Source organism: Papaver somniferum, chromosome 3, assembly GCF_003573695.1.
Source record: "Papaver somniferum cultivar HN1 chromosome 3, ASM357369v1, whole genome shotgun sequence".
Lineage (NCBI taxonomy): Eukaryota > Viridiplantae > Streptophyta > Magnoliopsida > Ranunculales > Papaveraceae > Papaver > Papaver somniferum.
The window spans coordinates 74,120,547-74,134,135 of NC_039360.1; the positions used below are offsets into that span (position 1 = coordinate 74,120,547).

Sequence of the window (13,589 nt, forward strand, 5' to 3'; positions counted from 1 at the left end):
CACCATCTCGAACGACACATCTCATTACTTCACCTACCACCACCATTACCATCATCACCACAACCACCATAACAACTGTGGACACACGAACTACGTGGGGGTCCGAATGCACACAATCAATCATTAACGTCTAAAGAGATTACGATGATGATACCCTGATGTGGATTCATTGGCTCAAAACCTTCGGGTTTATCATGGCCTCCTCCAACTACCCCGTGCGTGGCGATCATGCATGGGATACAAGTATTAAAGGAAAACAAAACATATAAGCAAATACGTGCGGAGCTAAATGAATGTAAAATGCTGAAATGTAAATAAGACCAAGGTTTACGTGGTTCAGCACTAAGGCCTACATCCACGGGGTTTGTTGTTCTACTATATTATTCACGGTTACACGAATAGTTGAATGACTTTGGGTTTACATGTTTCTCTCCACTAAGGGATTAACTTACCCTTACTATTCTCTCTCTCTCTCTCCTTCTCTCCTGATGTTTTTTCGATCCCCTCTCCTCTTTGTGGAGATTGGGTATTTATAAGGTTGGAACGTGGGACCCATCTCCGAAGACCGTTGGAACCTTATCTTCTCGTGTCCTTGCGTCCATCACGCGGAGGTCTGCGTTTCCCCCTCGATCCCGCGGAGGCATCTTCGCTCGTTCCACAGGTTGGTCGACACGTGCACTGCTCAGAGTGTTTAATGCGGGTAGTTGAGGGGTCTGCTCGTGTCAGACAAGTGTCTTCTGCCCCTGTCAGTCCGTGTCAGCTAACTTTCTCTCCGCCGTTGATCTTAGCCCCTCTTCTGGGGATGAGATAAAGCAACTCCTCGGGGTTTATTTGGTGCTTCGCGACGCATCATGTTTTGATGTTTCGGCTTGCATGCTTTCCACGTACCTTTCTGTATACACGTGTCCGATAGTGAGATATATGTGTACACAATTTGCCCCTTTTCTTCGGGCTTAAATGGCTAATGGGTGCCTTGAAGAAAAAACTATCGTTGCACATTCTTCTCACTCCTAATAACTTCTCCTAGATACTTGGGCACGTCTTTTATTCGTGCATTAACTGCTTATGTAACGGGCACGTTTTCCTATTTCTCCCTTAATTTCCTCTTTTCTTTCGGGTATTTTAAGGATAGAGAGGAAATTTAATTTCATTCTTCCTAAACACTCTCTCAGTTCATTCTTCCTTTAAATTTCCTGCCTGCCTTTATTGAACCTGTGACCTTAAATTCTCTGTCAGTCTTCATTGCACCTGCGATCTTAAATTATGTCAGTCTTCATTGCACCTGTGATCTTAAATTCTCTCTTCATTGCACCTGTGATCTTCTACTTGTTGTTTTTGCCGGTGAGTTTTTCTTTTCTTTATTTCACTGTTTTATGCCGTGTTGATTTGTGAATTTTCTGCTACTGTTGTTCCTTGTTTGTGATGAAGAACTTTTTCTGATGCTTGCATACTAGTTTGCCCCTGTTCTTCATCTTAAATTAAGGAAGCCATTACTTCGAGGGTGAACTATTGAGCATGTATCCCAATTTTAGGGTTGCTATGTTATCGTGGTTGTATTGCTATGGATGTGTTTTTTTTTGATTTTTGGTTATCGTGTGTAACTTGTTCTTGATTTTATTCTTTCCGCAGCCATGTCTGACCGTCCGCGGCCAACTTATGAGACTCCTGATTCTAGGTTGTCGAGATCTCCTCAGCGTCGAGAGTCTCAAGATGATGTTCGTCGGAGTCGAGTTTCTTCCGGAGCGAAAGCCTCGTCCTATCGGGAAGAGATTCCTTCGATAATTCCGTCTGGTTCACGAAGAGTCTTTAATCACTCAATGGTGCGTCCTCGTGAAGATACTAGGAGTACGCAGGCTCCGCCCCGCGCTGTTGCTTTTGACGTTCCTCCTTTACGTTCGTTAGTGCCCGAGCATCATCTACGGTCTTCTCCAACTTTTAAAGGGAAGAATACAAAGGGCGTAGCTCCTAGGGTTGAATCTTCAAAGAATCCCCCCGTGAAGAGAAAAGCGTCTGAAGCGTTTGTTAGTTCGTCCGGCCCCGCCGAGGAGGATGAGGCTGCTCCCTTGATACGCAGTGTCTCTGTTAGCAGGAAAAAAGTAACCTTCAAGCATATCGATCTTGAAATATTCAAGGAAAAGCATGAGCTTCAAGCCTTCGGTGTTCGTTTCTATGCCCCCGAGGATGATATTACGTATGAGCTTATCTCCAAGTACGAATTCGATGAATTTCATTTGTTAACGACGGTTGGGGCCTTCGAGGCTGGTCTGATGCTGCCTTTGTACAAATCGGGTGATTCCTTTTACTATGACGTGCTCGCTAGTCGTGAGGGTTCTTCCACCAATACTCATAGCCGTTCCGTATCCCAACTATCGGGAAATTATCTTCGCGCCCTGAAGGAATGCTATCTGCGGAGTAAGGGGGAGACGTCGATGACTTGCTACGTCCCCAATCCCTTGGAGAAGGAATGGTATACTCCTGAGAATTTCAATAACTCCTTCGGTGATTACGTCAATAGTAGGAATCGCAAGCCGTGGAGTGTAAGCCTTCGGAATCTCCCTGCTCCTCGAGGCGAGATTCGTCTGTTAAATGAGGTCAGCGATGCCAAGCTGAAGTATGTTCCTGGCACGGAGGCGTCCAGTCGTCGGAAACTCTTCCCCGCGCGAGAAAGGATCAAGCGCGATCATGACTATGAGTGGCACGCCACTGTTATTGAGATAGTTGGTCCGTGGGCTTACGGTTGGATTCCTGGTGGGGAGTCCCCGCGCGTGCCGCTACAGCCGTGGCGCCGCCCTCCTCCATGGTCTGTACTAAAGGTGGCAGGGGTTCAGCTTCTGTTGCTGGTGTTTCCAAATTGGAGTGAGCGCCCCTCTGCGGTGCCAGAGCCGCCGGTATGGTTTGATTCTGGTTATTTGTTAGCGGCATTCCAAAGGTTAGCAGATGCGCGGGTTGGAATGTTCTGGATTCATCCACCCTTTCCCTTGGTTGGTTAAGTTGACTCATGGCGAAGGTATTGCTAGCCTCCGCAGCCTTCGGGACTACCGCAGCTTCCCCGTATTTTATCGTTGCTGCTCTGAGAGCCGCCACTGAAACAGAATTAGCGTTCATGGGTGAAGTGATTTCTGCGGTATCCTGCCTTCGATTGGTCATTTTAGTTTTATCTCCTTTCTGCTTGCTTCGGGTGATGATCGGGGTTGTCCTGGGTGTTTCTTTTGACAAAGCTTTGGATTTTCCTGCTTCCTGCGTCTTCTCCATCACGTGCCCTTTTGTTGATAACGAAATCTCGCGTAAACTTGCCTTCTTTACTCGCAACACGTTCTCTCTGTATAAATTATTTCAAACAGAAACGGGAATATCCGCGTGAAGCGGGTTAGTTGGCGAAATACAATTTTTCAAGAGGGAATTAATACCCGCAGGCTATAAAATACGGGTTAAAGTTTTATTAAAGGCGATCCTTAGTATATAAAAAAAACTACGAAAATTATAAATCCGACGGATTAGGACAATAACCCCTGCTTGGAACAATAACTCTTATCGAAGGCAAAAGGTGGGTTTTTGAACATAATACAGTTGACGAATGATCTATACGGTCCGAGCTGATAAAATCGGAGCAATCATATACCAAATTAGAATGAAATCACAGGACAAGATAAATCTTTTACCGGGACGAAGTCCCTGTTTCTAACGCCAAATTGTGGACACACGAACTACGTGGGGGTCCGAATGCACACAATCAATCATTAACGTCTAAAGAGATTACGATGATGATACCCTGATGTGGATTCATTGGCTCAAAACCTTCGGGTTTAGTTGGAGGAGGCCATGATAAACCCGAAGGTTTTGAGCCAATGAATCCACATCAGGGTATCATCATCGTAATCTCTTTAGACGTTAATGATTGATTGTGTGCATTCGGACCCCCACGTAGTTCGTGTGTCCACAACAACCATCACAGTAACAATAGCACCACCTCCGCTGTCATCACAACCACCACCGCCATTAAAATAGGAGAGAAATAGAGAGATAAATTTAAAGCACTCCTTCTTTAATTCCCCACCGCACCATCACCCACCAACATAACCATACACTAGCACTGCCACAAGAATTTAATCTTTCTCCTGTGTCTTGACGAGATTTGTGTCCAATCTTATCAAAACGAGGAACAGTTAGCACTTCGTTTTCTTCCACCTCCTTCAATTTCATATTTTGGATATCAAGGTCACCACCACCCTCCTCCACCAGCAACACCATTACAAAAACGGGTAAAGAAGGTGAGCTATTTGATTTTCAGATCTTTCATCATTTTATCAAATTCATTTACCAAATAGAACTCTAATTCAAGTAGATATACATAAAACATTCACAGGTCCTATACCAGAACATTTATTGGTCAAGTTCGATAAATCACAGTAGCAGAAATTGAAATTAAAAAGTTTCAGTAGCAAAAGAACGGGTGAAGATGATGAAGTTTCGGATACGGGCACCACTATTATGACCCATTTACCCATATTCGACCCACTACATTTCACCAACATGACTAAAAAATAATCAAATTTATTCATAAATTTAAACCCATTATGTTTCTTTCATAGATTTAAACCCATTATTTTTAAGAAAAACGGATTTAAAAGAACTAAACTCAATTTATAAAATTAATTTGGTGTTACAAAAATATAAATGAACAGTAAAATTTACAAACTGAATCATTTGGGATAAAAAAAATGGTTATCTCTTCATTATTCCTCCTTTAAAATCAATCAAACAACGTAAAGCTTATTCAAAGTTTAAGTGGTTTCGTACATACAAACTCAGAACCAATAAGAAAAATGAGTTTTTTTTTCTTTTTGATCGAAAGGAGAATATATTGAAAGAAGAAAGGATTTACAGACTAATCTACCGGAGGTAGAAAAAAAGAAAGGAAAATCAGAAATAAAAAAGCAAAGAACTACCAAAAAAAAGCCTGCCAATTAGCTAAAACCGTATGGGATAAGTTTAGGTGAACTTTGTGGCCTGCTGCTGCTGCTGCCCAATAGAGGATTGAAGACTTGGCTTCATAGATCAGGTCATCATCAGTTTTGAAGAGATGATTAACATCAAATCTTCTACAATTCCTTTCTTTCCAGATTGAATTAACAATTGCAGCAGTTATCAAATCCCAGATGAAGTTGCCCGAAGGAGAAAAATACTTTATATTCCATATTTCTGCCAAAGTCCTGAAAGTAGACGGCACAACCCAAGTCCAACCTGAAGATGGTGTTAAGTTACGCCACATCTTGTATGAAACTTTACAATGTAAAAACAGGTGGTCCTGTGACTCAAATTCTCCTCCACATAGAGCACAATCATTCTGAATATTCATGCCTTTTCGTAATAGCAAATCTAAAGTATTTAGCTTACCATGAACCAAACTCCATATGAGAAAACAAATCTTAGGGGGTATTACCTGATGCCAAATGAAGCGAAAAGGGAAGTGAGCTTCACCATGATCTGCCACTAATTGAGAATATAAACTCTTGACAGAGAACACCCCGAAAGAGTGTAAATTCCACCTCCTTGTATCTGGCAGACCATCCCTAGTTGGAGGAGTATCACCAATGACTGAAATGAGCACTGCATACTCTTGAGCTTCAGTATATGTAAGGACTCTCCTGAAGTCAAACATCCAATTACCTTAAACAGAAATCATGTCAACAATGCTGGCATTTTTGTGCCTAGATAACTTGAACAGATTAGGACAAACTGTCGATAGAGGTTGTTTTCCACACCAGCAATCATTCCAAAAATTAATGGCGGTACCAGAATGAAGGAATAAAGTTGAATGCTGGGTAATGAAATTTGCAGCCTCTATTATTGCCCGCCAGCAAGATACCCCATATGAATGGCTGACTTTACTCGTAATCCAGTTAGAGAACTCTTTTCCATACTTATCTTCAATAATTTGATACCAAAGCTTGTTCTTCTCTACGCCATATCTCCAACACCATTTAGCTAACAAAGCTAAATTCATTAGATTTAGATTGCACACACCTAGACCCCCTTTTTCTTTAGTCGCACGAACTATATCCCAATTTACTAAATGGGAAAGTTTAGCTCCTTCTTTGTAGCATCACATCTTCTTTTCGAGAATCTTGATGACTGAGATAGGGGCCTTAAAGAGAGAGAAATAATAAGACGAAAAAGATGATAAAATACATTTCAAGAGAGCAAGCTTACCTCCTTCGATAATGAAATACGCCTCCAAACTGAAAGTCTAGCATCAAACTTTTCTATAATAGGGTCCCAAATTCTTATGGAGTTAGATTTTGCACCAAGAGGCGTACCTAAATGCATAAAAGATAGGAAATCCACTGAACAACCCAACTCTTCCGCCCAAGTAGTTAAATTACAGACTTCTCCCACAACAACAAGTCTGGTTTTCAAAGTATTTACCTTTAGTCCGGCGATGAACTCAAAGAAATGCAAAGCTGAAAACAGATTATGCAACTCTTCTTTGTTATTATTCAAGAAGAAAATTGTTTCATCCGCATAATGGAGATGGTTGACTACAATGCTAAAAGGAGAAACTGAAAAGCCACTGAACATGCCTTGATTAGCAGCTCTATCCATGAATCTTGAGAAACCTTCCATAGCAATGTTAAATAAAAGAGGAGAAACTGGACATCCTTGTCTCACACCTCTTGTACTGGTAAAATAGCTGAAAGAAGACCCATTGATAAGAACCGAGAAAGAAGAAGTTGAATAACAAAACCTTAGCCAGTTGCACCATTTCCTACTGAATCCCATTTTTCCAATAACAAATTCCAAATACCTCCAATTGATTCTATCAAAATCCTTTTCAAGATCAATTTTGCATACAATGCCCGGATTTCCAGATCTTAGTCTTGAGTCTACCAATTCATTAGCGATAAGAGTACCATCAATGATTTGTCTACCTTCAATATAAGCACATTGCACCGGTGAAGTCAACTTATCCATAACAAGCTTTAGCCTGGAAGCTAGAACTTTGGCAATAATATTATAAACACTAGTAAGTAGACAAATAGGTCTACAATCCTTGATAGTCTCAATGTGATCCTTTTTCGGCACAAGAGTAATGAAAGTAGAATTGTGTTTATAGTTAATATTACCTGTAGTACAGAATTCATTCACCGTACCCATAAAATCATCCTTGATGAAGTGCCAACACTTCTGAAAGAAAAGAATAGAAAAATCATCTGGACCTGGAGATTTTTCATTCCCTAAATCTCTAATAGCACACAAAACCTCATCCTCAGTAAAATCAGCATCTAGGATATTGGCTTCTGTAGAAGAAATGGACTCAAAGTCAACCCCCTCTAAATCTAGCCGAATGACCTCTTCCTCAGCAAACAGAGTTTTGTAATAACCTACAATGTGTTCTTGCAACCTGGTTCTGTCAGAAACCAACTCATCTCCAATGTAAAGTTGACTAATTCGATTGTATCTACGTCTGGCAGTAGCATTACTGATGAAGAAAGAAGTGTTTCTGTCACCTTCCTGCAACCACTTTGTATTTGACTTAATTTTCCAAGCAGTCTCCTCCATTTTATAAATCCTTTCAAAATCTACTTTATGTTGAAGATGCACTTTCCGTTCTTCTTCGCTTAGGATATTATCTTCAGCCAGTCCATCAAGAGTTTGAATTTCAGAAAGAATATTTTTCAGTTTTGAGTCAGTATGGCCAAAAACCTCTTTGTTCCAGATTTTTAGCTTTTCTTTAAGTGCTTGTAACTTCAAGCAGAGCACAGTGCTAGGAGTACCTGCAAAACAAAAGGAAAACCACCAATCTTCTAGTAACTGTAAGAATCCATTCTCCATGAACCACATGATTTCAAACCTAAAAGGACTAGGTCCCCAAGAGGGATCTGAAATATCTAAAAAGAGTGGGATATGGTCTGAGGTAGGTCTGGCTTTGGCTAATTGGGTAACAAAAGGGTAGTGTTGTTCAAAAAATGGGGAAATGAGGAATCTATCCAGTCTGCACATAACTGGGTTTACTTGGCCATTTGACCAAGTATATCTTGCTCCCTTGAGAGGCAAGTCAATAAGATCATGTTCAACTATGAACTTGTTAAACTTCTTCATACTTCTTGCAATTTTCTTGCAATTCTTCTTTTCAGAGCACTCAATAATTGTATTAAAATCACCACCAATACACCATGGAAGATTTGACCAATATCTACAAACCGTGTCAAGCTCAATCCAAAACTCATTCCTATCAACTGAGTTGTTTGGCCCATAAACACTTGTAAGTACCCACTGAAAATTATCTTGTTTGTTAGTACAAAGTACAGAGAGAGTGTACTCGGCAGCAAGTGAGTCGCTTACTTCTACCAGGTCTTTATCCCAGAGAATTAGCATTCCACCTGAGCTCCCTACAGATTGTTGCATTGTCCAGCCCACATTCTTATAACCACAAATCTTCTTAATGTCCCAAGACGTGCCATTTTTGTTTCTTGGAGAATAACTATTGGTGCTCTAATCATCTGTATCATCTTGTGAACCACCATTCTTCTGCTACACAAATTTAAACCTCTAACATTCCAAGTAAGAATTTTTAAACTCATTGAGTAAGAAATTTACCCCTAGAAGTAACTGACCTTCTTGGTCTGGATGGAGGAGAGGCAAAAACTTCGACGGAAATACCAAGTCGTTTTAACTCATTACGCAGTTTTAGAGGAATCGCCTGCTGTGATTCATTAACAGATTCAGGGTTGGTGGAACAATCATCTACTGAGGACTCTACTACTTCAGGTTCGAATCCAGGTGGAAAATCTGACATACAACTGCCAAAACAACAAGATAATTCTGTGTCTTCGTCCGACAGAAAGGTATTCTCAAGACCCAAAAGAGGTTGGGAGTGTTGTTTTTCTTCATGTACTGGAATAATTTCCTCATCATCAAGACAAATAGCGTTTTGTACTGCAAAATCTTTTAGGATTTGCTTTTTTGTTGGCAGGATGGGGATAGGTTTAAGCACTGGACCAGTTTTTGAGACTTTAGAAACTAGGAATTTCTTAGTATGATTTGGCATTGCCTTGAAATTAATGCCAAGTCTAACACCAAGACTGAATAGGCGATTTACTTCATCCATAATCCAGGTGGGTAAAGTGAGTTGAATAATTTTTTGAGGTTTGATGGGATTAAGCAGATTGGAACAAGGTTGTTGGTTTGAAATTAATCCTGGGCATACTTGGGGATATCTAAGAGCTGACAATGGTGGAATGAATGAAGAGGGTTGCGTTGATGAAGGGCTAGGGAACGATATGAGTCATCTATGAAGGATTGGAGCGGAAAAGATTGCAGCTTAGAGTTACAGGTTTGAACAGGTTTTTGAGTTTCAAGTTCTGACAATGTTACAGGCTCTGGGAAGGTGTCAGGGATAGATAATTTGAAAGCTGCAGGTTTGTACACCTCATCAACTTCCATGTCAGCAGGCAAATCCTCGGTTGCAGCCACATCAGAATCAGCAAAAACCCTTGGCTCTGTCACTGAAATATCCGCGAATTTTGATAAGAATTCTGAGTTATTTACTTGGTGCCAGACTTGTTTCACGGGCTTGGACCTGGATTTGGATTTCTTCTTTTTCCTATGTTAATTTTTCCTTGACTTGTGCAGTACGCTATTCTCCTTAACAACCAATGAATTCATATCGGGTCCAGATCGTCTGTGCCACTGCTTGGGTGTGCCCTATGTACCACACCAATAGAAACACGGTATTTTCTCTTGGATTTGTAATATCTTCTTTAACTAATTAATTATCTTTCCTAATCGATTAGTGTTGTATAAATAGAAAATCTATTTAGTTAGTCATGGTTAATGAGAGGAATGATGTGGCGTGTTTCTATTGGTGTGGCACATAGGACACACACAAGCAGTGGCACAGGCGATCTCGACCCATTCATATCAGTTGACATAAACTGAGATACCGTATAATCTGCTGAAGAAACTGTCAATTCCTTATTATACGCACACGGCCGTGAAGAATTGTTGCATGCAACAGCTGGATTTTCAAAATTCTTGAAATACTTTCTTTTCTTAGCTCTGAAAATCTCCGAAGAATCTCGAGTGGTTGGTATGGAATTCAAATCTAGATCCGTATACACAGGGGGTGCGATGAGAAAACTAGAGTCAGCCGATGAAGACCTTCCTGTGACTTTGATATGAGCCGTAAAAAGCTGTTTGCCGGAGAAGAGCTTGATAACTCTAGGTATAGAGTTAATTCCATGAACGTTCCTGATTTTCATACGCATAGCTCGCAAGTTGGTGAGTTTTAGGGTTGCAGGATCAATCAAAAGCAGTTCCCCAACATTCTGCCAATATCATGAATCAGTTTTAATGACCAAAACTGGAAAGGAATGCCCAAAATTTCAATGTTAAACTCATAGTGATGAGCAACGGTTGAACCCCAAATCTGTTGATGCCATCTAAACACACTATAGGTGGTGTTGTAATAAGAAAAATGAGTTTCATATGAGTTCCATAGAATCATATATACAAACACGCAATCAATAAGAAAAATAAATAAATTGCTTCAAAAAGAAAATAAGAAAATTAACATTTGGAAATCTCAGATCAAAATATGCAATAAACAAATAAATAAATTAGACAACAATTCAAGCAGATGGTGAGACAGGAAAAAAATCGTATGCAACCAAATCATTTACTTTGTTTAATTTCACAAATTAAGAGAAAAAGAGAGATTCACGTGAATTCATGTGTTGAGAAAAGATAGGAGGAGCTGATCTAGATTGCCCAAATGAAAATAGAAGAGATTAGAAACAATCACGTCCTTTGCCTCAACAATTGCTTGCAACCATCAAACCTTAAACCTCAATCCCCTGATGTTAGAGTGGTAGCTTTTTTGATAAAGAAAATAAAACAGGGGAGGAAAAAATGAGTAAGAAAGAAGCAAGGAGATAAGGTTGTTTTCTCTCTTCATTTTACACCTGTGTTTCATGCGTCACTGTATTATAACACGTGGAGCATAAGAGAAAGTGGCGCATTGTTTTGTACGTACCAAATTTAAACAGAAATTTCCTTGATTTTTTATTTTGAAGCATGAAAAGAAAAATTGTGGTGTAATTATTTTTTTTTTTTGGTAAGATGAGGGTGTAATTCTTTTTTATAAGAGGATTGGGGTATAGTTGCCGACACTAGATATACACATTGCTCTTTTCGGGAAAAAAAAAGAGAGAAAAGAATGAGAGAATCGTTCGGTACACTTTTCGTTCGGCACTCCTCACCGTGGCAGCGGTGTTCTAGTATAAAGAATCTGAAGTCACATTATATATATTTGAACTCACATTACTGTTAAAACATTATTACTTGACATTGGCGGATATTGATATCAACTGCGTTTTTCCAGGAAAACTTTGATGAAGCTAAAGTGAATTCCTTCAATTTCCACACTGAACTCTCCAAGACTAATGAATGAATTGGTTGAGGGAATTGGGTGTTTCAGTATAGAAAGATTTGAGAGATTGGAAACACTATTTCCACCAGCAAGTGGTGCACAAATACTTACTAACCATATGAGAGCTGCAAGTGAAGAAATCTTCAAGCAACACTTTCAGTTCAGTGATGATGATTTAGACAAATTGTTTGATATTTACTCCGATGATTTAGACAAATTGTTTGATATTTACTCCAAAATACTTGATGATCCTCTCTCGATCTTTACTAAATTAGAAGACAAGTCTTTTCAAATGTTTTTTGTTCTCAAACACAATAGCCTTAGAGTAGTTCTATGGACTCAACAAACTACAAGTTTGTTTATTTTGCTCCAGTATGAACTCAACAAATATGAAAAACGGATGGGCAAACTAACAAAATCGTTGGTTTGTTGATTGAGACGGCGCGCTTGATGAAACATCGGGTGGTTGTGCCAAACATGCTGGCATGTGAGACAGAAACGACTTGTCTTCAAATTTTATCATATATCCAAGAGTCTGTGATATATCCTCCAGCGTGTGACCCAAAACCACCAACGACTAAATCTAGACGGCTGAAAATTCTTGTGATCCAACGGCTAGAATTTTGAGTTCTATAAATACTCCACATTTCAACTCCAAATTCACACATTCTACACCTCTAGTCTTCTTTACTCTTCTTCTCTGAGCTTAAAAAATTCCCTAATTCAATAAATTTGTCGAAAGAAGATGTCTCGGCCCTTGTTACTTCGTTGAGCTCCGTATACTGAAGAATAAGAAGATGAATCTATTTGCAGAAACTATGTTTTTTTATTTACTCAGCTTGCTTCAGAAAACTATCCATGGGTGAATTTTTTGGGCGGTTATTCACGATGAGTTTTGCGGTGACACCCGTAATCCGAGTCGTCGTGTTATATGCGAAATAGAAAATCGTTTTCGTACACTTAAGAAAGAAGTAAATGAGTTTGTAGCTTTAACTATGAATGTCAATCGATATAGACTGAGAGGTGAAACTGATGCTGAGATGGTAACAATTGGATGAATGGCGAAGATGGAAAAATGTGGCTTTTCATTTCGAAAAATGTTTCGAAATCCTTAAGATTTTGAACAATTTCAACCCCTTCTTTGTAGTTGTTGTTCCACCTGGTACTTCTCATCAGTGAAGCTAATGTGAAACGCTTAATTTTAAATATATGTAACTCAGTGAAGCTAATGTAAAACTCTTAAGTTTAAACATATGTAATTTTATTTAAACAAATTGTCGTACTTTTTAATTGGTTAAAACTAGAACTACGAATGCAGCAGAATTATAAATTACAAGCTCTCTAACGTCGCTCATCATTATCTTTGGGGACTGGAGTCAGCCGTTCTCCAAGTCCTATGATATCCCTACTTTTCAACATATTTGCTAAATTCCCATTATGGGAAAAAGCTGGTTGAAGAACACTAGCCGATTGGAAAGAACTAGGCGATTGGAAACCACTCGCTCCTCCAAGCACATAAGATGTTTGTTGCTGTGGTGGTGGTGCAATAATGTAGCAAACATCATTGGGTTGTAGGGCAAGAATGATGATGAAATGCGCCTAGGATCTGGCTGAATTACTTGAGGTTGAGATACAGTCAAAATTTTTGGTGAAGTATTGTACCGTACTTGTGGTGAAGTACTATGTCGTATTTGTGTTTCTCCCACCACTGTATTATCACTATCATGCCATGATCTATTGCTCCTGGTGGAATCATAAGACTGTGAACGCCCATCATCATTTACAGTTGTTAGAGCACTGCTCGGTTGAACTCGCAAGCGTTGATATCTCAAGCTTCTTGTCAAGTTTAGTTGGCAAAACTATAAGTCTTGATTTCTAGTCTAATTATATCTAAGTCTCGGATTAGGATAAAAAGTGTAGTTGAGCATTAGTCTTCACGGTGTTCATCGATTGAAGACGAAGAACTACTAAGGGGAGCTTGTGAAACTTCATCAAGAAAATGTATGTGGAGACTTGAACTCATCTATCACTCAAATGTATATCTACTTTATCTCCTATTTGAAACAAAAATCGTATAGCTATATAGGCTTCAATTATACACATTTGATATTTCGAGCTGAGCTTAACTCGCTTACATATTTATCGAAATATGTGTTCG

General features: G+C 39.5%; 1 long non-coding RNA gene across 1 annotated transcript; it reads right to left on the minus strand.

Moving 5' to 3' along the window:
- Positions 1 to 10,026: 10,026 nt before the first annotated feature.
- LOC113356500 lies at positions 10,027 to 10,944 on the minus strand. Its single transcript, XR_003363004.1, has 2 exons — positions 10,724 to 10,944; positions 10,027 to 10,328 (listed from the first exon to the last, which is right to left on the minus strand). It is a non-coding gene; the product is annotated as an uncharacterized LOC113356500 (long non-coding RNA).
- Between the last annotated feature and the right edge of the window lie 2,645 nt (positions 10,945 to 13,589).